Here is a 24,062-nt window from a genome sequence, read left to right as displayed (position 1 = left end):
AATGGCTGCTTTATTTTACAGTAATGCATTTGAATTTCAGAAAAGTTCGTTAATGAATTGTCTTAAGTGCGTATATAAAAAAGTTCGTGTAATTCTAAAAAAAATTATTTAAATAAATTAGATTTTAGTACAGAGATTTTAAAGAAGTATCAACATTTTTAACAGCCAAGTGTTGTTCGAGAAAATTCAGACAGACAAAAATGAGTTTTTAATTCACGTCTCAACGAATAAGAATTAAACTCGATTAATAAAATCAAAATGAATTATAAAATCAATAAAAGATACTAAACAGTGGTGTAGCAAAAAATAGTAAAAGTGGGCGCCAGGAAGTATTCTGATACTTACCATCACCAATCAAGGAAAAATAATAAAAAAGCGGAAATTTCCTTCCCAATTAAAATAAAATTAAAGAATAATTTGTCACCTAAAAAGGTTAAGGTATTTTATTTTATATAAGATCTAGGAAACCTTTATAAATATAGGGAGAAACCCCAGAATGACTCAAAGAACAAACAATAAAAGAAAACAAAAGGGGACCTTGGGAAATCTCCTGACAAACAAGAGGAAGGGTTGCGGGTCTAAAATTCTCGGGAGACAAAGGAAACGGCCGAAAGTGTAGCAGGTTTAACTTTTGGCTCTTTATAGCCAACCACAAAGTACAAGAAATAGGAAAAGCACAAAACTCACTCGGAAGAACAAAAAATTAGCTTCTTTTGGTTACAAAAATTGATCCTGCATCTTCCTTATCCTCCTTCCTTTTAAATACACCTTCCTCACGAATTTTATTTGGTTTCACACAAACTAACACGATTTTTCTTCTTTTTTTTCTACTTCAAACATTTCTCACTACTTTTACTTTTTTTCTTTCAACAGTCTCACTCTCCTTCGTTTCTCTCAAAAAGTGCCATATTTATGGAGAACTTCCCTCATCCAAGATGCCACGACAAGTATGCCACCCTACTCTGACCTTTTTTTTATGATTTGGTTTTCTCTCTCGGTCTAACTGCGACACCCGGCGTTTTCGCTGGGTTGCATGCCGATTTCACTTTAGTGATTTGAACACCAACCTTGGCTTAATGGACGAGTTCAGTTCTTGTCTGTCGAATCCAATTGGTCTAAAAAAACAAAAAAGTTCGCGAGGAAACCGTTCTTGTAATTTATTAGGAACCGAGGCATTTCTGAAGCAAGACAGCGTCCGATAGTTCGCAATTTAAACTATAAACACTTAGACTTACGTGCAGGCCATTTTAGGGGAAAGGAAAACGCATCGCTAGGTGACTTTTCTTAGAATTCCGATTTCGTTGGGCATTAAAGTCATATTAATTTTAGGGTGGTGTGCAAATTAGAGAAAGGATGCTCACTATACGTTGAACTTGGGTAAACTCTTCATGGTTTTCTTCTTGTGTGGGCCACCTATAGCACACTTAATAAAGCCAATACGCAGCTTTATATGTCACTAATCATAATGGAAGTTTTGCTCAGTTTCGTTAAATTTCGCTAACTTTCGCGCCATTATGAAAGAGCCATTTAAATGGCTCGAGTTCAACCAAATGTTAAATTTGAAACGCATTTCAACCTAAAATTTGTTTAAGTTACTTGAATCCATTATGATTACTTTTTGTTTTGACGCTAACTTCTGATAACTTTTCGTTCGGTTTTGACATTAGCTTACTTTCGGTTAAGTCTATTATAGTTGGGCTTTAAGTTTGCTTAAGTTAACGAAACTGAAATTGAACGAAACGGAGCTAGACTCCATTAAGTTTACTTATGCGCGCATATGCTAGCTTATGCCTATTATAGTTGGGCCTATAGGCTACTGAAACTTGTTGCGGTAAATTTTACAGCAACACATTCAATCAATTTACTTTAAGATTGGGACTCTTAATTTTCTAATCACTTAAATCATTAGTTATCATAGACAAGTGATTCGTCACATTCATTCATTTACAGCTGCAGAATTCTATCGAATTCTGCTCTTAGTTGAATGAAAAAAAAAAATGATTAACTGTCATTTTGACATAGAAGACTTAAGAACTATTCACATGAGCACCACCAACGAATGAACGAATATTCGTCGATTTTGACATTTCTTTCACATACAAATTTTTAATTCGTCGCGAATGAAGTTTGATTTGAAGATTTTGACAATTATTTTTTTTTGTGTTTATCATTATTGTGTTTTGTTTTATTCGTTGGGAGTGTGGATAATGTGGAACGCAAATAAAGTTCGACAGTTCCTATTAATAACAATTTTTTTCGCGACGAATACATTTGTTTTCTTAAATTTATTAATACATGATATTGAAACGTAAAAGTATGCATCATAAATCAAATAGAAACTATATTGCTATCGTTTTGTTAAGAATTTGTGTGGAAATGTAATGAACTTACTTTTACCAGTTTTAAGAAGAACTAATTTTGTCTTTATTCTTTAAATTATACATTTTACCAGATCTGAACAACGTCATTCCTTGTTGTATAAATTTTTTCTGAATTTCTATGTAAAATAAAATTCATTTAAAGTTGACTGACGGATCTTTGAAATACAATTTCAGGTCAACCAAAATGTCAACATTTTCAAAGTATTTTATAACAATAACTAGTTTAGTTCTTATTAATTTTCAAGCCTCTTAAAACAAATATACAATATATCCTTATTTAAATCATTATTTTTGTTTTAATTTCAGATTGCTAATGTAATGTTAATATCTAAACAAAATTAAGGTAAGTTATTAGTTTTGAAATTAAAGATTAATATAATATTTGGAACAATGTGGAGATCTAAGAAACCTTAAAAGCAATTTTCTAAGAAATTTGATAAAATTCCAATAATTAACCAATTTAGTTCTAGTGTAACATTCTGATAGTTAAATGGGACATTTGTTGCTAATTATCAGTAATAGTTTCTATTTGGTCATCAATAATTTTAGAATTCTTTCAAGAAAACTTACTGTTTTTTTATTTTAATTCGTCGCTACTGTTTTTTATTTTAATTGTCGTTTAATAACCTTTTATTGTTTTACAATATATTTCAACTTATAATAATAATAATACAATTTTTAATTTTTTCTGAACTTCCTGAAGATGTAAAAACAGAAGCTTTGTATTACGACACTGATCAATAGTCTCACTAATTAGTGACTAATTGTAGGATATCAAGTGATAAACCTTTAACCATTCAATATATACATGGATCTCTATTACAGGATGTTTCCTTATATTAATACCTTATTGTACTGTACGTCGAAATACAATTTTTTTTGCCACACAAACCAAACAATACTTTATTGAAGGATTAAGCTGTCCAAAAATGGAATATCTAATAATTTGTACACTATGTTTTATAACTAAAAATGCGTTTGCTTACAAGCTTACAAAAAAACTGCAAGAATCAGAACAGGGCAGAAAGGACGTTTGCTTTTCTCACTTTGATTGAATTGGCTTGAGCAGGCTTGTTGCTTTTTAAAGCTCTGACAAGGTTTTATTCTCATAACCTTTAAAATCTAAAAGCTCCCTAATAAAGTCTACTTAATAAGCCCTTTGCTTGTATTTTAAGGTGACAAGTTTTGGCTTGTCCATATTATTAGGAAATTTTTTCCCGACGTAGAGTAGTGAAAGAAAATCAGGCGCCACTGCCTTGGGAAAGTCATTGACTTTATATTGTTGAGCAGAGTGTAAATGGATAAAAACAGTACAATATTGCAAACGTTAGTATAAAGTCTTATTCGACATTATTCCATTCGGGCATATAAGCATTCTTCTTGTTTTATAACTTATTAAAACATGAAAATGCAGAACAAAGCATTATGTGACTTCTAGAATTATGCTTTTAAGTTGGAATTTGACAGCTTCAAACACTATATGTGAACATTTCCTGAATCAAATGATCAATCTCTCAATGTCAAAATATTTAGCAAACATAAAAACAACATCTCAGCAGGGTGATATTTAAGAACGAAGAAGAGTTTTCAAAAATTAATACAAATTTATTACCTAAATTGAAAGTCGATGCGGCTTTAATGTGATAATGAAAGACTATTTCACGCACAAAAATGGACGGTTAGTGTCATTATCCCGAACCGTCAAGTTTTGAAGTTTGCTTAAAATGTGGTAGCAACTTCAATTTTTTGAACAGTGAAAATGTGTTTCTTACTAGTGAAGACATCAATTTTACTAACTTTTAGATATACATATATGTATACATATTTGCTGTCGTTCATCTACTTTCTTCGTCAAAATACAGGTCCAATGTTTGCTGAACAGGTTTTTTTTTGGCACACTTTAAAACTTCTTCCACTTTCAGCATCGTTTTTAAAAAAAATCCCCATAGCCTTGTTAATCAGTCACAACGCTTTTGAAATTTGTTTGGGGGTTAAATTTTGTTCTTCCGAGATATCAACCGAACGGTCATTGTCATCATCTTCATTAGAAAATTGAAATTGGTGCTCATATTTTGTGAACACATTCAGGCCAAATTTTGCATTAAACATTATTCATGCTAGATGGTTTAACGTCCTCCCATGATTCGGAAATAATTTCTATAGCTTTCACAATGTTGAACTTCTTCCCAAAATCTAGTATGGTAGGCTTATCTTGCCCATCAGTCTTTCTTAAAATAACTTTAAATGTTCGTCGAAGGTAATAACTATTGAAAGTCGTTATTACTCCCCGATCCATCGACTGAATATTACGTCGCTTTTCAGATAGAAAGTGAATACCCGAGATTTGATGGCGGGTTTGAATCAAAATTCATGGCCATCTTTTGAAAATAAATGTTTAAAAACGAATGTTATTCAAAACAAAAATTTAATTTTTTAATTTAAAAAACAACGCAACTTCGAAAATGTAACCCTGCACAGTAAAAATTAGTACCAATTCAGCATCGAGGTATTGGTGTACATATATTGATTTTTTCTTTTTCAGTTCTCATTCATTTTTCCACAATCTAAACAAAAATATATTTTTACGTAATTTGAATGATTAAATAGAAATAAATCAAAACGAATAAATAAAAAACGAAAAAAAAAAATTCATCACTCAATAATTTCCTTAAAAATTCTATATTAAAGAACCAACAAAAATAATTTAAAAGAAAAAAATCAATATCAATTTATCACTTGACTTATTCAATTAAAATTCTTGTTTTATAAGAAAACAATTATTACTTTTTTCTTTTTTTTTATTGACCTTCCTCCATTATAGTCTCAAGTCTTAAAAACCGCGACTTTTTCTTTTCAGCTTGAGCGAGATCAAAAGAATAAATTTATATTAAAAAAAGAACAAAAAAAAAACAAATTTTTCAATCGAACGGAATAAGATAAGGCAGTTCGAACTACGTCACCGTCTTCGTGTGGTTACACTGCTATGTTAAGTTCTTTTTCAATTCCGCGTCCGATGTACGTATTTGTTTAAATGAGTGTAATGAAATTTGCGTGATCTGGTAAAATAAATCTTGATGGCTGGCTAAGAACGGCCAACCGAGTATGATAGCTAAGTAAACGTGGGCGAACTCTGGCCAACATCATAGCCTAGCCACACACAGAGTTCATTGTGTGGTTTTCTTTCAGTTTAATTACTGACCTTTATCGTAATTACACTATCCGACAACCGACATCAGTACATGACATTAAATCGATGGGAGTGAATGAGGAACTCCTTCTTTGATAAGTTGATGTTCCGTATATGAACAAGAAATAATAATCAAGACTAAAATTAAGAGGGTGCTTTTTTCCTACCTCTGAAAAAGCAAAATACTGGGGAACATAAACGTATACGAATTATGCAAAAATTGATACGCCTCTTAGAATAATTTCTTCAAATACTATAGTATGCAAACTTATACGGTGTCGAGTATAAGTTATGGTACTCAAAGTGCTCTCATTAAAAGCTTTGAAGCTTGTAATATGACATTGGTCAATCAGTACAAAGCGATCGATCGCGCAGGTTAAGGTTAAAGAAATGTTTTTGTTTAAAACCAAAAAGCGATGGTTAGAAAAGAATTACGGTTAATGAGCGTCAAATTATTATTAATTGCCATGAGCAAGGTAAAAGTTATGCGGAATTTAATAAAATAGTTGAACGACCCAAATCTATCATACAAAATGTGATTAACCGTTACAATAAAGAAAACCGAATCGAAAATAAATTCAGGTCTGGTCGTCTGCACAAGCTTACAGAAAGAAATGAACAGAAAATCCCGAGTATAGTCAAAAAAGATCCATTCAAAAGTGCTGCAAAGATTGCTACACAGATTAGTTTAAATAAAACAGTTTCTCAGTTGCAAGATAGCTCCAGAGATCTGGGTTTAAGTCGTGTACACCTCGTAAGAATCCGTTCGTAAGTGAAATAAATAAAAAGAAAAGACTGGACTTTGCAAAGGATTATAAAAATAAATCAAATGAATTTTGGGACAACGTAATATTCTCCGATGAGTCGAAATTCAACATTTTTGGCTCAGATGGGCGGATTAGAGTGTGGAGAAAATATGGCGAAGCCTTGAATCCTAAAACCACAATTAAAACTATGAAACACGGTGGCGGTGCTGTAATGGTATGGGGGTGTATGTCATCTAGTGGTGTCGGGAATTTGACAATAATTGATGGAATTATGAATAAGGAGGTTTATTTGAACATCTTAAAACAAAACTTACAACAAAGTGCAGAGAAACTTGGGATCGTAGACACATATTACTTCCAACAGGATAACGATCCCAAGCATACGGCTACAAATGTTAAGTTGTGGATCGCCTACAACACGCCCCACATGCTAGTTACACCCCCCCCCCAAAGTCCAGGGAAGCGACTTCGAAAACACAATATAACGAGCAAAACCCACCTTAAAGAGTTCCTGGTATCAGAATGGGAATTTAAAGTTTCAGATGTCACGCGAAAACTTGTGAACTCTACGCCAAATCGTTTAAAAGAGGTTATTAGGCTCAAAGGTTTTCCCACAAAATATTAGATAATTATATTCTTAACATAAAACATTCGAAACCGAATTAAATTTTCTTGTCCTTCTAGGGTACCAAGACTTTTGCACTATTGTTGTTAGGAACTAATACTTTTAGTTTAACCTTTTTAAGATCCTTGAAGGATATTTTTCTGTTTTTCGTGTGTTAATTTGTTAAATAAACTTGAACTTGAATAAATCAAAACATAAATTGAAAATTGTGTCTTGATATCATTTATACAACTCATTTATCAAGAATACCCACACGGATACCATGACTTTTGCTCGACACTGTATGGAGTCAAGTTGCAGTGCTGCATGCATCTAACACTCGGATCTGTAAGTCCACCGAATAGTTGATTGTCCGAATAATAGCGGATCGTTTTTGAAGTTACTGAAAAAACACCCTTTAAGCAAAAACCGTATGACAGTGTCTATCTTAAAAATACTAGACACATGTGTACAATATTGTGTGTCGTAATAATTTTAAATGTGAGATAAGATGCTACCAAAGTATTTCTAGGTATATTCATACCGCTGGTGCTTATTGCTCATTGAGCAGCATAATAAAACGTAATAGAATTTGCGCCAACACTCATTTTTTTCTCAAGCGTCTATGACCGACTTAATGGAAATGTTATTTATTTTTTGAATTTGTTTTGAATATCATTTTGCAATCGGATGTATTAAAACTTTAATTGAAAAAAAAACCTATGTAAACCTCTTATGGTTGATGAAAAATCGAATCATCCAACGATGATGTTGTGTTATAGGATTTTGTACTCGTATCGTCGATGATGTAATACCATAAACCATTTCAAAGTCTTGAGAGAATAATAATGATCAATGTTTATGTTAAATTTTACACAAAAAATCTATTTTTATTCTATGAGCATAGAAACAAGAAGAAAAAAGCAATGTAATAATTTTGTTTATTAGTTTATTTTTTCATTGAACTCGAAATTGTTTTGAAGAGAATATTTTACAATTCTTGAAAGATTTCAACATAGACTACGAGGGTATACAATATACATCACTGTATGCTCTTCGTTGTCAAGCTCAAGAAAACTTTTCTAATTTTAGATTTGTGTCTAGTCTATTAGTAGTTGAGACGGAAATTGTGCTAAATTTAATTATTTATCATTGCAGTCGCAAAATTTGTAAGTTGTTTTTATTTATATTTTGCTGTTAGTAGGTGAAAATTTTGTCGCCAGCGTGAAATGTTTGCGTTAAAATAGAAATACTCAATTTTAAATAAATGCATATATGAATTCATTGAATAAATAATTTTCCAATATTACTAAACGGTGATTTCTTAAGAGCTTGAGAACTTTTTTAAAAAAAAAAGGCATACAATTTGCAAAATCTCATCGATTCTTTATTTGAAACGTTAGATTGGTCCATGACATTTACTTTTTGAAGATAATTTTATTTAAATGTTGACCGCGGCTGCGTCTTAGGTGGTCCATTCGGAAAGTCCAATTTTATGTAACTTTTTCGAGCATTTCGGCCGGAATAGCCCGAATTTCTTCAGAAATATTGTCTTCCAAAGCTGGAATAGTTGCTGGCTTATTTGTGTAGACTTTAGACTTGACGTAGCCCCACAAAAAATAGTCTAAAGGCGTCAAATCGCATGATCTTGGTGGCCAACTTACCGGTCCATTCCTTGAGATGAATTGTTCTCCGAAGTTTTCCCTCAAAATGGCCATAGAATCGCGAGCTGTGTGGCATGTAGCGCCATCTTGTTGAAACCACATGTCAACCAAGTTCAGTTCTTCCATTTTTGGCAACAAAAAGTTTGTTAGCATTGAACGATAGCGATCGCCATTCACCGTAACGTTGCGTCCAACAGCATCTTTGAAAAAATACGGTCCAATGATTCCACCAGCGTACAAACCACACCAAACAGTGCATTTTTCGGGATGCATAGGCAGTTCTTGAACGGCTTCTGGTTGCTCTTCACTCCAAATGCGGCAATTTTGCTTATTTACGTAGCCATTCAACCAGAAATGAGCCTCATCGCTGAACAAAATTTGTCGATAAAAAAGCGGATTTTCTGCCAACTTTTCTAGGGCCCATTCACTGAAAATTCGACGTTGTGGCAGATTGTTCGGCTTCAGTTCTTGCACGAGCTTTATTTTATACGGTCTTACACCAAGATCTTTGCGTAAAATCTTCCATGTGGTCGAATAACACAAAACCAATTGCTGCGAACGGCGACGAATCGACATTTCACGGTCTTCAGCAACACTCTCAGAAACAGATGCAATATTCTCTTCTGTACGCACTGTACGCATTCGTGTGGTTGGTTTAATGTCCAATAAAGTAAACTGAGTGCGAAACTTGGTCACAATCGCATTAATTGTTTGCTCACTTGGTCGATTATGTAGACCATAAATCGGACGTAAAGCGCGAAACACATTTCGAACCGAACACTGATTTTGGTAATAAAATTCAATGATTTGCAAGCGTTGCTCGTTAGTAAGTCTATTCATGATGAAATGTCAAAGCATACTGAGCATCTTTCTCTTTGACACCATGTCTGAAATCCCGCGTGATCTGTCAAATACTAATGCATGAAAATCCTAACCTCAAAAAAATCACCCTTTATAAGTATAAAATGAATGACAAGTTAGCAAAAGATGAAAGGATCTCAAGGGATGTTGCTGGAAACAAAATTATAAAGGGTGTTTAAGTTTGAAAGGCCGATGCTGAATGAAAACCTCATCTAAGCGTCTGCATTTCATTTGACATTTCTCAATTTCAGATTAACTCAATTTGAACCATGGAAGGATACGCTATCGAGAAACGCGTTCAAGTTTTTCGGTCTTATTAAGAAAATGGGCGTTCAAATCAAAATGAATATTGTGCACTTCGTGATTTTTACCATCAAAATGTCCCAACAATCGGAAAAATCGTGCAATATTTTGAGAAAATCGGGTGTGTAAAAGATGCTCGTATTGCAGTAAATATTGCTCCTGTTTGCAATAATGTAGCCAAAGTATGGACTCAAGAACTTTTGATCATTTAGAGCGTTCGTCAATGATCAGAATGATGGATGATTCGTTTTTAAAGAAAAATCATCTTCAGTCTTGAGGCACATTTTTACCTCAGTGGATTTGTTTCAGAATTGAAACATTTCGGCCAATGATAATCGAAGGCTGATAGTCGAAATGTACCCACAAAGAGGAACAGTTTTGGCAGCATGTGATGTGGACGATATGTGGTTTCAACAGGACGGTGCCACTTGCCAAACAGCTAACGAAACAAAAACTCTTTTGCTCGACGAATTCAATGGCCATGTTGGCACATTATGTACATATATGTAGGGGTTTGTCTAGGGATAATTTTCCGAACTTAAGTATCTAAATAGGCGACACCAAAGTTACTTTTTGTTTAAAGTTTATTGATAAGTATTTAGTTTATAATTATAATTAAAAATAAATGGAAATGATGCGTAACGCCTGGCCAACTAAACTCTCTGCGCACAAGGACAACGTAAGACTGAATTACTATTCAATGTGGGTATGGAAAAGAATATGAAAGGGGGCGCTCGTTCTCTTTTGTTATGTTTGTCCGTTTGTTAAGTGGTCGGCTCTGTCTTGTTCGTCTGTTGGAGTAGGGTGATGTGTCGAGGTTTGGCCAATCCCACATATACATTGGTTGGCGCAACAGTCCGTTTGAGAACTAGGGCCTAGTGACTGACAACTCTCAACCATTCCTGTGTGCGAGTATTGTTGTCAGGGATGGAAGGGACCTACAGTTTTTAAGCCGAATCCGAACGGCAAATTTGAGAAAGCAATTTTCATGACAAGAATTACTCTTGGAGAATTTGTCAATTCATCACAAGAGGCAGTACCCGTGAAAAAAACTTTAGGTGGCATAGGCAGTGATCGAACCCAAGACCTTACGCATTACAGTCCATCCCATTTTTTTTTTAATTCATTTTTATTAATTCATTCTTAACCTATCTTAAAGCTAGACAAAAATTCATAAAACTAGCCAATTATCCATAACTTACAACTAACTTAATGGTCCCATACGGACACTCTAAGTTAAACTATAACACTTAAAACTAATGCCTTTCGGCCCTAAGATCTATTTTACTTCATTTAAATTTTATTTATGTTTTTATTTATTAGAAAAGTTGAAAAAAAAAACTAATATCAATATCCTTTTTTATTTTTACTTACAAACTACTTAAAATAAGGTCCTTAAATAAAACTAAAAACTAACTTAAACTACCTATTCTACCTATAAACTACTTAAAACTAGAACAACCACAGCTGCAAATCTAACGTTTTTTGTTTTTATATTTATTGTCTTTTTTATGTTTTTTTTATTTTTTTAAAGTTTTTTTTAATGATTTTTTTTTGTATTTTTTTTTTTTGTTTTAATTTTTTTTTGTTCGTGCCACCATGCCTATTCTACTTAAAACTAAACCCAAGTATGCCAAGGCTTAAAACCCCATCCCGACTACCCACTATCAAGTGCTGATTGAAGCCACCAAAACTGGTTCTCCTGCTTCACCCTATCAGTTCGGTCCCGTTCGGACACAGCCCTACTGAACTGAAGGAGCTATGCTCCGCCTTGTGCCATGACGTCCCGATTGTACAGAAATCGCCTATCCACCGTTCTTCGTCTGACGTGGTAGATTAACGGAACTGCCAATCTATCCTGTATCAGACTGCATTTGTCTAAAAAGAGGAATGCCTCTGGTGGAATGAACCCGCTCAAGCGTGCACTTTCAAAATACTCGTCGTTCGGATAGAACGCCCCGAAAATTAAATTGTTGGTCGAAGACATAGCTCTTGCAATGTGACCTCGAACGAGTTTTATCACAAAATTGTCAATTCTGTTGATTCGAGCCCCGTTGTATAGGACCTCGTTTGAATAGTAATGCACATAAGAAGATTCGGCTGTTCGATATAAGCCGGTACAGCGTCGTAAACACTGCCGCTCGAACACCCGAAACTTCTCCATCTGGGAAGGGGCAACGTTGAACCACACAGGACAACCATAAACGATCATTGGCCGTATGAGGGCCATGTAGCAAATTACCTTCACTCTGGGGTCAAGCCGACTGCTAAAAAACAGTCGTTTCGTCAGAGCGAAGGCTCCTCTGGCCCTGGTCAGAGCAGCATTTATATGTCTGTCGAAATATAAATACTGATCTAACCAGATACCGAGGTACTTTACTACACTTTTGCTCGCTAATGGCTGCCCATGAAGATCAACGATGACCATCTTGCGCCAATTCTTGCACGTATCCCCCGTGGCCCTAGCCAACGGAGTCCGGAACAGAATTGTCTCCGACTTCTGGACATTTATTTTCAGTTTCCAGTCGTCGCAATATCGCTGAATCTTGTCGAAATCACGCTGCAAGAGAATTCTAATAACCTCAACCTTTCGGGCCGTTCTGTACGCAATTAGATCGTCGGCGTACGCAATTGCCTTTGTAAGACTTCCTATCAGATCGCTGGTGTAAATGCTGAAGAGAATCGGCGAATTCACCGCTCCCTGTTGAAGACCATTTTTAATTGAGAATGTTGTGGTAGAAGTTACATTGCCACTTTTGACAACAAACTTTCTACCGTTAAGCATATCATAAAGTATATACAACAATGGCTTGCTTATGCCAAGCCTGCTCAGTTTTAGGTTAAGACCCTCTAACCATACAGTGTCAAGGGCCTTTTCTAAATCAACCAGAACAGCACCTGTGCATTGTTGTTTTGATTTATTCCATTGGATATCAGAAACGAGATTAGACGCAGCATAAATTGTGTCATGACCCGCCTTGAACCCGAACTGTTTATAAGGAATTATTTTGTTGTCCGCAGCCCACTTAGTCAGAGCCCTATTAATGATTTTTTCGAAAACTTTGCTGATGCTCGGAAGAAGACTTATCGACCGAAGATTTGACGGGTTGGAGTTGTCCTTTCCCTTTTTCGGGAGAGGATGAACCACAGCAGTCTTCCAATGCACTGGATAATATGCATTATTCAGTGCATTGTTGAAGAGTGTGGTGTAAATGTCAATTGCTTCCGTCGGTAAATGTCTTAGCACAACGTTGGATATACCATCAATACCTGCTGACTTTTTGTTTTTTATTGAGTTGAAGATAAGCTGAAGCTCAACCCTCGTCACTAACAAGGGACTTGGTCCCGTTTGCTCGGCGATTATGGCATTTGCCAAGGAATCGTCATTGAACCGCATGAAACCGCGGTTCTCAGATCGCCATTGTGTCATATCATTTCGAAGGTAAAAGTGATTAAGTAGTGCTCTGTTTTCCAGGTCGTGGTTGGGGCGAATGCTAACATTCACCTTGTACACTTGCTGGAAAGCAGCTCCCACCGCCTCCACTTTTTCCTTCGGATCTTCAATTATATAAAAGTCATCGTCAAAGATGGCTTCTTCTGGATCTATTTGCGCTGTCATGAGTACGTCTCTGTTTTCTTCGGTTCTTTGGAGTTTCAGACTCGGAATATCTTGTTGATTTTAGGGAACATACTTGGTTCGCTCGAATTAACTGACCGGATCTTGCGGTCCCAGTACTTGTTAATTGATAACCTGTAGTTCTCCTTAATCAACAGATTGACATTTTTTATTGACGACTTCAGTCTCCTAACTTGCAAGTCGTGTGGGTCTGTAAGTCGTCTGTACAAGTTTTTGAGTCTTGTCAGTAAGCCACTCTTGTGCCTACGTAGTGCGTCAATAGTCGCGTTTCTGTAAGCGTCCATTTGGTCCCGTTCTTTGTACTTTGGAATTATCCTTTCCATTGTTCGTTTTATTGTTTCGTCCATCTGTTGTAAATGTTGGTCAATTTCTGTATTTGTCAGGTTTCTGTTGTTTGGTGGGGCTATGTCACTCGAACGAAGTTCTCTCGCTAAGGCGTTGGTGAAACGAGGCCAACGCATCTTACTGTAATTGTAAGAGTGCGTTGCAACGTATTCCTCCAACTCCACGCGTTCGTTCGGAATCTGTATTACAGCAGCCAGTCCGCAGTGATCACTGTCGTACTCGACTGTCTGTAAGCAGTTTCGAGGGTGATTACCCACTTTGTCTGTTACTGTCAGTCTAGTGTCGTACAGCAAAAGATCCAGAAAGGAGCCGCTTCTTGGATACGATGGCTTTTCGGTAGCCAGCAGGTCGACGCCATATTCAACCCTGTATAGATTCATCAAATTAAAAAGATGATTACCTCTGGGATTACTATGTTGATTTCCCCAATCTTTATGTTTTGCGTTCAAATCACCGGCCAAGATGAAATAGATTTCTTCCAAGCTCAGTTTCAGTTCCCTAAAAAGAATCTCGAGTTCTGAAGCAAAGTAAGTAGCCTGCGGAGCTCCAGCCGCATAAGCCGCAATCATATACATCCGCTTCCCTTGAGAGAGAGAGATGCATACAACGCAAACTTCTAGCGTCTTGAGCAGTCGCAATTCATTGTTGTATATGACTTTATAATTAATGCCTTTTCGTATAAAGAGAGCGACACCGCCCCCTTGAGTGGAGTCGGGCCGGTCTCTTCTTACGATATTGTAATTTTTATGAGTCAATTTGTGTTTGTGGTTTAGCTTAGTTTCGCTAGCCATAAACACATCGGGACTGTAGTCTTTCAACAATTGGAACATATTGGCTCTTCGTTCAATCCTTATCAGTGAATTTACATTCACAGCTAGGACTTTAAGGCGAGTCTCCGGCAGCGCGCCCATTATGGTCTAAATTGCGCCAGGCCAGGCAACAAAGAGTAGAGATGATCTACCCTTTTGCCTTGCTCCTTTATCTGACTTTGCAGCCCTGTTAATTGACCTTGAATGCTCAACAACAAGGCTACAATGTCAGGCTGCACCTCTGGTGCCTTAGGCACAGGGGCCTTGGGGGCAACCGTTGGTGTAGCCTGTCTCGTATTCCCATTCCCTGACACCATTTGGGCGTAAGAGAATTTGGGATCCACGAATTTTTGTGTTGGAGCCTGTCGAACTGTTCGAACTGTTCGACTTTTTTCGGCTTTTTGACTGGCCTGTTTTTGCTTCATTTGTTGGACCTTAGGGCAACCCCTATAGTTAGCCGGGTGCCCTTGGTTTCCACAAAGGACACACTTGAGCAGGGTCAATAGCACTTACCATCATGCCACGGGTACTATTGTCACATTATGTATGTTCTTCTAAACAGATCACAAGAGAATATAGTTTTTATAACGGTCCATTTAAATATGACATAAGTAGGACCAAAAACACTCTATATGAAGATATAAATCCTTCGTACGAATCACCCTCCAAAATCCATTTGTTTACATTGTTGTATTTGTAATGTGGACGAATTCAACGAGAAAAATTGACGTTTTTTCACGCATACATAGAATTACTGAGTTTTTAGAGAAAATTTCATACAATTGGAGACGAAATGACACTCACACTTAAATAAGTTTATGAGTCTGATTTCCGGTTTAGCTTGTAGGCAAATCAATATGGCTACCGAGGATTATATCTTTATCAGAGTGTTTTTGAGTAGGACAGTTTACCCAATTTTTGTTGATCAAAACAAAAGCATCTTTTCTTATTGATAAAGAAAAGTTAGTCCTTGGACTGTAAAATCCATTCCTCATTTTAATGGTGTTGGCAAACAAGTGCAGTTGAATCTATTTATTAGGTGTTATTTAGTTCACTGGCAAGCTAATCAGTGTTCTAAGCAAACTTTCTTAAAATGGCAGCAAACAAATACTTTAACAAAATAAAAGAATATAAAAGTGGAATGAGTCAAATTAAAATATCGGAAAAATATACCATTCCAAAATCAGTGATTAGCCCATTAATAAAATTGTATAAATCTTGACAGATCAAGGAAAACAACAATTCGGAGACGAGCTGTTGATGGTGTACTAAAATCTTTCAAAAAGCCTTTTATTTTCATCAAAAACAAGCTGGCGAGATTAAAATATCCTCATGACCATATCAACTGGTACGTTAGAAAATGGAGGAACGTACTTTTTTCGGACGAGTCCAAATTCAATTTCAAGGATTCCGATGGTTTTCATCGTGTTCGCCGACCAGCCAAAGAGTAATTAAATCCACGCTACACCAAAGCTACTGTAAAACACGGGGGAGGTATCGTAGTGGCGTGGGGATGTTTTTCAGGCCATGGACTAGGGTCGATTCACCAAAACGATGGTACAACGGATCGTTTTATGTACTGTGACATTTTGCACATAATTCGGCCACATGCTGCGGATCAGTTGTCTCTGAAATGGATAATAAGGTTAAGACTTTTATTTTGGTCTGGTTTCTGGTTTGAAATATGCTATTTCATGTGTTCATTTAAGGTATAGGCATCAATTATAACAAAAACTATCATTGTGCGTGACGTAAGCTGTCACTTTGCGAAATATGTGAGAGTTACGAACTTTATTGGTTCAAAAATGAGTTTTATAAATGGTGAAACTGACTGGACTTTGTTACATATATGAAAGGGTGGTTCTGTGAATAAAGATCTTATTGCCACCAAAACGGTTATATCTTTTCTTTGTCTTAAAAAAGTATGAATCGATATTATTTTTCACTTTATGCGAAATAATAATATGTTCAGGTCTTGGCCTAGGTTCAATTTAGGTCAAACTAATAAGAATTTCTACACCATAGTTCCCAAAAAGAAAAAGAAAAAAAAACGTTTTCCAATTATTTCTAACCTTTTATCCAATTATTATCACCACCCCAACATGTTTGCATGTAAAAAGCTACAACTTGAGTAAAAAAAATGTATTTATACCCAACCTATACATTATTTTTAAACAATACATTTTACCATCTCCATATATAGACATTGACTTTTATATACCATCGACAAGCCGTCAAAACTGGGCAAAAATGCATTACATAAACCTAATAAATCGATTAGATCAGCGTAACGAGCCGCGACTAACTCCTTCACATCAAAGAGTTTTAAACACGACCAACAAAAATTGGAAAAAAAAGAATAATTGCTACAAAAACTCGTCAATCTGTAAGCTCAATTATTATGTTGTCCCATTCACGATTGGCTGAATTTGCCTCCCATATTTGTAACCAGGTAAAGGCAGCAGGAACGGATTAGGTATAGGCAGAGGTTAGAATTTGACTTTTTCTAAATAAGAATTTAAAATTACTTTATTATTTTCATCTGTCATGTGACAAAATAGCCTATGAGATGATCCATATTGATGCAATGTAACGTCGCCATTATTCATGGTTGGATATAATTGTCATCAGTTGTAGTTTGTAAGTGGTTTCAAATATAGTTCACCTTGGATTGAGTGCAAATTATAAAGTGAATTGCAATAAAGTATGACACAAGGAAAAAACCGCCTTCTTTTCCAAATGAGACATAAATCCGTCCCATCGCTGTCCGTGCCCATAAACTTTATATAACAAGCACACGTCCTTCAATCTACAACTCCCTCATCCTAAAGACATAACTTAATTTGACTTGAGAATTTATCGGTTCGACGACGATATGACGTCAGCGAACAACGCTGACGTTTAGTTGAGAGTTTTAAATTGACGATGAAAACATTTTGCTCCCAAGACAAAAATGAAAGAACAGACGGGAATTGGGGAGATATTCAATCCTCCGATTTCAGCAGTGCTGTCAAATCAATTTGTTGAAAATTCATGCACACATCTAGGCCATTAGTGTAAAAACAAATTTATTATGATTGTGCAGCGATTGACGGCAATCATATTAAAATGGTGTGCATTCGACAACACTACACTACCGTCATCGCGGTCGTCGCTGCCAACGCCATTGCCGACATCACCACCGACAGACATCGACTCAACCCAACCCAAAACCCAATAAGAAGCTTCAACTACGATTATATCGTTGATGATAGAGGTTTGGTGTCAGTCGGTTGGTTGGTCGGTCTGTCTGGGTATAAGAAGAAGAAAATAAATATAAAAAAAACATTAATTTCATCCCGCATTATGAATGAGGATAGGTTTTTAAATTACAAACGCAACTCGACATATTTATGCGTCGTAATTGGATTCATTAGAATGCGTTTACGGAAGAGTTGCAACGTCAAAACAAACAATCATCTACAACAACTACACAAGTTGTTTATTTGTTTTCCAAGTTAGGAAGAGAACTAAGAAAGGCATGTCTGGCTAGGCTATAGGCTATAATGTTGGTTTGCTGTAGGTATACTTGATTAGAGTCTTTCTCCTTATAGATACTCGTACTTTCTTGGTTATAGGTAAGCTAGGTATGCGTAACGTACTCCTCATGAGTTTATTTGAAAATACACAACTCTTGGATTATTCGTGATGTTTTGAGTGAATTCAAGCGTATACAGATGCCTCCATTATCAAGTGTTATAAACACAAAAGAGTTAAATGTTTATCATGTAAGTTAACGCCGAGGCCGTTCTGTATAGTTAAGATAAATAGATTCGTTATTGTATCTATCGATTTGAATGCACCTGATAATCAATGTTTGACTGACAATTCGAAGAGTACGAATAACGAGTGTTGTGTTTTAAAATATGTTACATGATTTTTCGTTTTTTTGTGGATAGAGGTAAGAAGAATTGAATAACGGTTGTCAAATCATTTGTTTGTTTTAAAAATTATTCATATCTTCACTCGTGTTTTCGACTTTTCGTCTTTAGAAAAATCACGTGTAAACCTTTAATTTCCGAGGGGTTTATGGGAACAACCCTTAACTTTATCTTTAAGCTTTTTTTGTACCATACCTAGAAAAGAAAGTAAAGTTTTTTAATAAGTAAAGGTTAGAACGTAAAAAAGGCTCTGACAAAACTTGACACAGAAATAATATTTTTATTTAAACTACATTTGAGTTAAGTGTACAGACAGTTGTTAGATCTAATAACATTATCAGATCTGTTCGTAAGAAATTAAAAATTTTGTATGTCAATTTTCGCAGAATCTATTTGACATCTATCATGTAGTCGGTTTAAAATGTTACATGTTATTGGACAGGTTCAGACAATGGGAATTTATTTGCTGTCAACATTATTCTTTAAACGTAAAGTTTCATGAATTTCAAATTCAGAACTTTATGTTAAAAAACCCCCACCTTCAGTTCATATTACAAAAACTACCAAAAATATTTAGCCCTATCAGGAGTTTCGCCCGAATGTGATTCCACCCGAAAAAAATTCCCTTTTTCTTTTTCCTTACTTTGAGTTTCACCAAAAAAAAAGTGATGTTCGAAAAATTCCCCTTATCAGGAGCATTCAATTCGGGCAAAGTATTATATCACACTTGACAGCTAAAATGTTCACAGGAAGGCATCAACGTTAAAATGTAAGTTTTTCGACGAAATTGTTAATTAGATATTGCAAACATTTATTAATTCAATTGGGTACCATCGACGCATCCAACAACGCCCGGCAGCTTGTATTTAGAAAAAAAAAAATTGGCTTGTTTGTCGTTGCTCATCCAGTGTTGGCCAAGCAATCCAGCGTGGACAAAGTTCCTCTTTAAATTTATCCAGAACTTGAGAAAGTACGGCACTCACAGAGGATTGTGCTAGCCCAACTTGCTATTCATTACCGACACCTTTTTGGTATCCACCCTCTGAAAAAAAACCGCAAATAAGCGGCAAGTTTAACAATAGGTGGTATTCCAATGGATTGTACATTTAAGGGCAATGCGTCAATTAAGACCTCTAGCAAGTACATAAAGGCTGCCTTATTAACTCTATAGACCTGTTGAAATCTGAAGATTATTTATAATTAGAGATTAAATAAAGCTGAAAATGTAATTCCATTCTTACAATGGTTTAGGTTACTGCAACGGATTGGAGTGATCTCTTAACTGCCTCCGAACAGTTCGACGTAGTGTTGCCTCTTCTTCTTTTTCTTTCTCAAGCAAAAGGATATGCATGGCTATGCTCTGTATTTTTTAAATTTTATATTTTTAAAATCATTATCAAGAATTCACACTTTTTTGCTTTTTTGCAATACAAAAACCAATATTCGATTGATTTAATCCTTGTAAACAACAACTGTCAAAGCAAAAATTCAGATGGTAGGTTTGTTCATTTTCTGAATAAGAAATCGGTTGGAGAGGGATTAAAAATCGTACCATGGCTCTCAGTGTTATATACTTTTTTTATATCCAAGAAAAAACTTAGTTTCAGATTTCATTCTCTGTTTCCATAACAGAGATGAGAAATTTATTGAGAGCTCAGTTTTTTGAACATTCGTACCTATTTTTCGAACTGTAAGTTTTAAATTCGAAGTGAAATTTTATTCGGGCGAGACTCCTGATAGCTTTTTAAAATCCGGGGGAACAAAAATATTTCGGGTGAAACTCCTGATAGGGCTGAATACTGTTTACAAAACATTCCTCAGCCATGCTACAAGTCCATCGCGATTTGTATTTTGTATTGTAAAGAAATAAATCTTATTTCTTTTCCAATTTGACAAGAAAACCGTTTACAGAAAACACTAAATGGATTTTTGCTTTTTTTTTACTTACTTACTTAAGGTGGCGCTACAGTCCTGTGTGAACTAGGGCCTCACCCAACAATAAAGGTCAGTTGAATGAAAAACACGATGAACTGTCATTTTGACAGAAGTAGACTTGACTTGATAGTTATTCAGATTTTTCTTTACTAACTTTCCAGTCCACTTTCCATTGAAGTTGTCTTAATATTAAGTTAAGTTTTTGGCAGCTGGCCAATCAGATACTGGAAACTTGCCTTACTTTCAAGACCCGTATGTGCCTATTTTTTGTGATAATTTTGACAATTACTTACAATTTTCTTATTTACAGAACTAATTAAGCTCATTGGCACCAACTGTCAGAAAACGAACTGTTTAAATTTGTAGACAACTTTGAATAAAACATACCTAAAACAAAACTGTCAATGTCAAAATATATAACAAAAACAAAATTTTCGCGAAATAACTAAATTTTATCAATGAAACCTGCTTCAAACTATGGATATATGAACAACATCGAATTTTACACACGAATTTTTCGATTGAAGGTTAAAACTTCTATGATCCATATATGTACATAAATTTTCGCTTGAAGGTTTGAACTTCTAGAATGCATATGCACATATGTTTGTAGGTCACGCTGCTAAAATAAAACATGGTACATATACAAGCAGCTATCTCTTTTCGTCTAGTGTTTGTTTACTTTTCAAACATATGAACGGCAGTTCAAAAAACATATGCCCGTCATAATGAAAACTATTTTTAAAGTTTCTGAAATTAACGAAGATAGAAAGCAGGATCACAAATTGTTGTTGCATTACATGTTAAAAGGTAAACCATATGAATTTTGGAAAATAAAAGCAGTTTTTGTTGAAAAAAAAAACGGTGCTTATAGACCTTATTTGCTGTCTTTAAAATCCGACAATTATTAAAGTTTTTTAACTGGTGGCCTAAAAAACTTAGTATTACAGAGAATTTTTTTTAGATGTATGGTACTTTAAGTTTGCAACACTATTTAAACAGACTGAATTTTTCAACTGTTAAGTGATATATTTTACGTTTGGTTTGGAATTCAACATACATAAGTAAAGGCACACCTGAAAAATTCTTTTAAACTGTGCAAATTATTTTATTTGAGCGATTTGCGATCACTTTTTTTTTTGAATGAATACCGCAATAAGCAAAACTACTGCAGTTTGAGTGATGAGCAAACCTTGTGTTAGTTTTTAAGCACCCTTTAAATTTCCTTGATAAAAGTTAATTATTCAAAAATGTGTTGCAGTTAAATGGATTTTCAAATAATGTTCCCTGTTTTTTTTTATTGTTGAATTACGACATCAAAGAAATTTCTATTAATTCATAAAATCCCTTTTTGGCATCCGCATCCATTAAAATTTTGATTGATTTTCGAACATAAAAGTCTTTACATGAATCGACAGTAAGATAGTTTATGGCGCCAAATTTAGAACAAACATAAAATCCCTCTTTTAGATTCGATTAAAATTGCCTTTAAAATTATTAACTACTTGCTTAATGGATTTATATTCATCTTTCACCCTTCTATCGATTTATGATCCCTTATCTAAAGAAAATAATTTATGTACGTTCACGTACCCATGATATATCAAATTAAATCGCCCCACTGCATTCACTGTCGGTTTGCAGTGCAGCACTGCACGAATAATAATTATTTTATTTGGTTCGCCCTTATCAGTTAATGGTTGCAAATTGCTACACAATTGCGTGCACGATAATGGGGTGCTAAATTGTGGTAAAACTGTGGCAGCATGGACTGCTGTCATGGATTGTACTCGTAAATCGCGCTTCATTCCACCATCAGTACCTAACAACCTGTTCCATGCAGTTTATTTTATTGTCACCGTTTGGTGCTTGCTCATGCTCATGCTCATAGAGGAAATATATTATCTAGAGTCCCGACTTAATGGGTTTGCTCTCTTTCGGCCTACAAACTAAATTGAATGAATTTTGCCCGTTAGCATAAGCATGTGTTAGTTCTCCCGTGCATTTCTTATGGGAAAATCCAGATTCTATGTAGTTGTTATGGGCTTTTGGTGAAGTTTGCACAATTAGGGGGAAAACAATATGAGGTGAACTCAGACGTTCAAAAAAGAAATCCGTTGAATTCAAAAATTGAAAAATGAATGCAATATTTTTAGAAAAATGAATTTTACAACTTCTTTTTAGTGAAAACTGTGCTAAAAATAATATTCAAATGCTTTTGGCACACAAATTTTATGGTTTTTATGAAAAATTTCGCTAAAAACAGAAAAAATCGTGCTGAAAGTATAAGCGCGCCCTAGAACTGTAATGCTAACGTGGCCCAATTTGAGTTATGTCAAGTTTTGACAGATTAACAGGGAGGTGAGTATTTTGACAATTCTACGAAAATGTAAACAAAACAAAATTCAGTAGGTATCAATAATGCAAATGAAGGTAAAACAAAAATATTAATTTATTGAAATAAAAATATATAATGAATTTAATTTAATCCTCAGATAAAAAAGAAACCAAGGATAACGTTGCAACAAGAAAAGTGGAAGCCCCGAGTAGGAAGCCAGCAACGTCGACATATTTATTCTGGAGTGAATAGGTACAAATTGAAGGTAAATGTGTTCATATTAATTTTAGACTCAAATTATATGAATATTTTTTTGTTTTGTTTTTTAGTTAAAATTACACTTCTCTACAAGACTTTGTTCCTGGCAATCAAATCGCTCTATTCTGATGGCTTATATCCTCATTTGTAACCCTGTAGGAATGAGAAAGGCCGATTACAGCGAAGGGATCAATGTCGCAGAAGACTGAAAGCTTCGCTTAGCTATACAAGTCGAGAACTCGAGAGTTGCTATAAAGTTGAGGATTCTCTTTACTTGGTGGGCATTCATAGCCAAGCCAAATACAAGTTGAATCAATTGCAGCGTGTGTAGCATATTCACGTAATGTTACAATGCAAAGCACTTCTCTCAGCCAGCTACGGATAGGCGAAAGATCGCAGTGTATGCAAGTCCTTCCTCATCATGTGAACAATAGTTAATTTAATCTACAGTCAGTTTTTCAAGACAGTACCTACCACCGAGGATTCGCCAATTGATCTGTTTCGTTATTTTAACAGAAATTCACATTTGAATATCTTCTTTTACATTTTTTTTTGCAACTCTGTGATGTATTTGGTGAGGATGTGTTTATAAATAATAAAATAAGAACTATCTTAATTTTCTCTTTTTCTAATTTAAATCTAATCTATCAATTTAGGCTCTTGAGATATTATCCTGTTTGTAATTAGAAAGCTATTATATACATACATAAAGGGCTTTTCGAAGCTATCAATTTTATAAAATAGTTTTTTTTTTCAAAACAAATGTTTTATGATTATCAAAATCTATAATATATGCCTTCAATATTTTCTTCCTTTACAATATTTTACTATTTCCTATAACGAATTTGTAGTCTTAAGATTATTACATCAAATTCATGTAATATATTGAAAAAATACAAAAATAAATAATATACCTAATATAAAGTAAAATCGGAGTTGGGTTTCGTAATCAGCATAAAAAATTAAACGAAGTATTTATTATTTATGTCCACACAAAAATTACAATCTAGTTTTTTTCAAAACTTCAGGTAAAGTCAAATAGAGACTTATGAG

General features: G+C 34.9%; 1 protein-coding gene across 2 annotated transcripts in view; it reads left to right on the top strand.

Annotated features, from left to right (window-relative positions):
- LOC129953818 (CD151 antigen-like) overlaps nucleotides 1-24,062 on the top strand; it is a 138,983-nt gene that overhangs the window by 41,601 nt on the left and 73,320 nt on the right. For both annotated transcript variants that reach the window (XM_056067302.1, XM_056067301.1), the window contains exon 2: nucleotides 2,688-2,724. The gene's annotated coding sequence lies outside the window, so the exon portion shown is untranslated. The remainder of the gene's footprint in view (nucleotides 1-2,687; nucleotides 2,725-24,062) is intronic.

This window comes from Eupeodes corollae, chromosome 1 (assembly GCF_945859685.1).
Source record: "Eupeodes corollae chromosome 1, idEupCoro1.1, whole genome shotgun sequence".
Lineage (NCBI taxonomy): Eukaryota > Metazoa > Arthropoda > Insecta > Diptera > Syrphidae > Eupeodes > Eupeodes corollae.
Note: the sequence above shows the minus strand (reverse complement) of the source record. Positions and strands in the feature narration are given on the sequence as shown.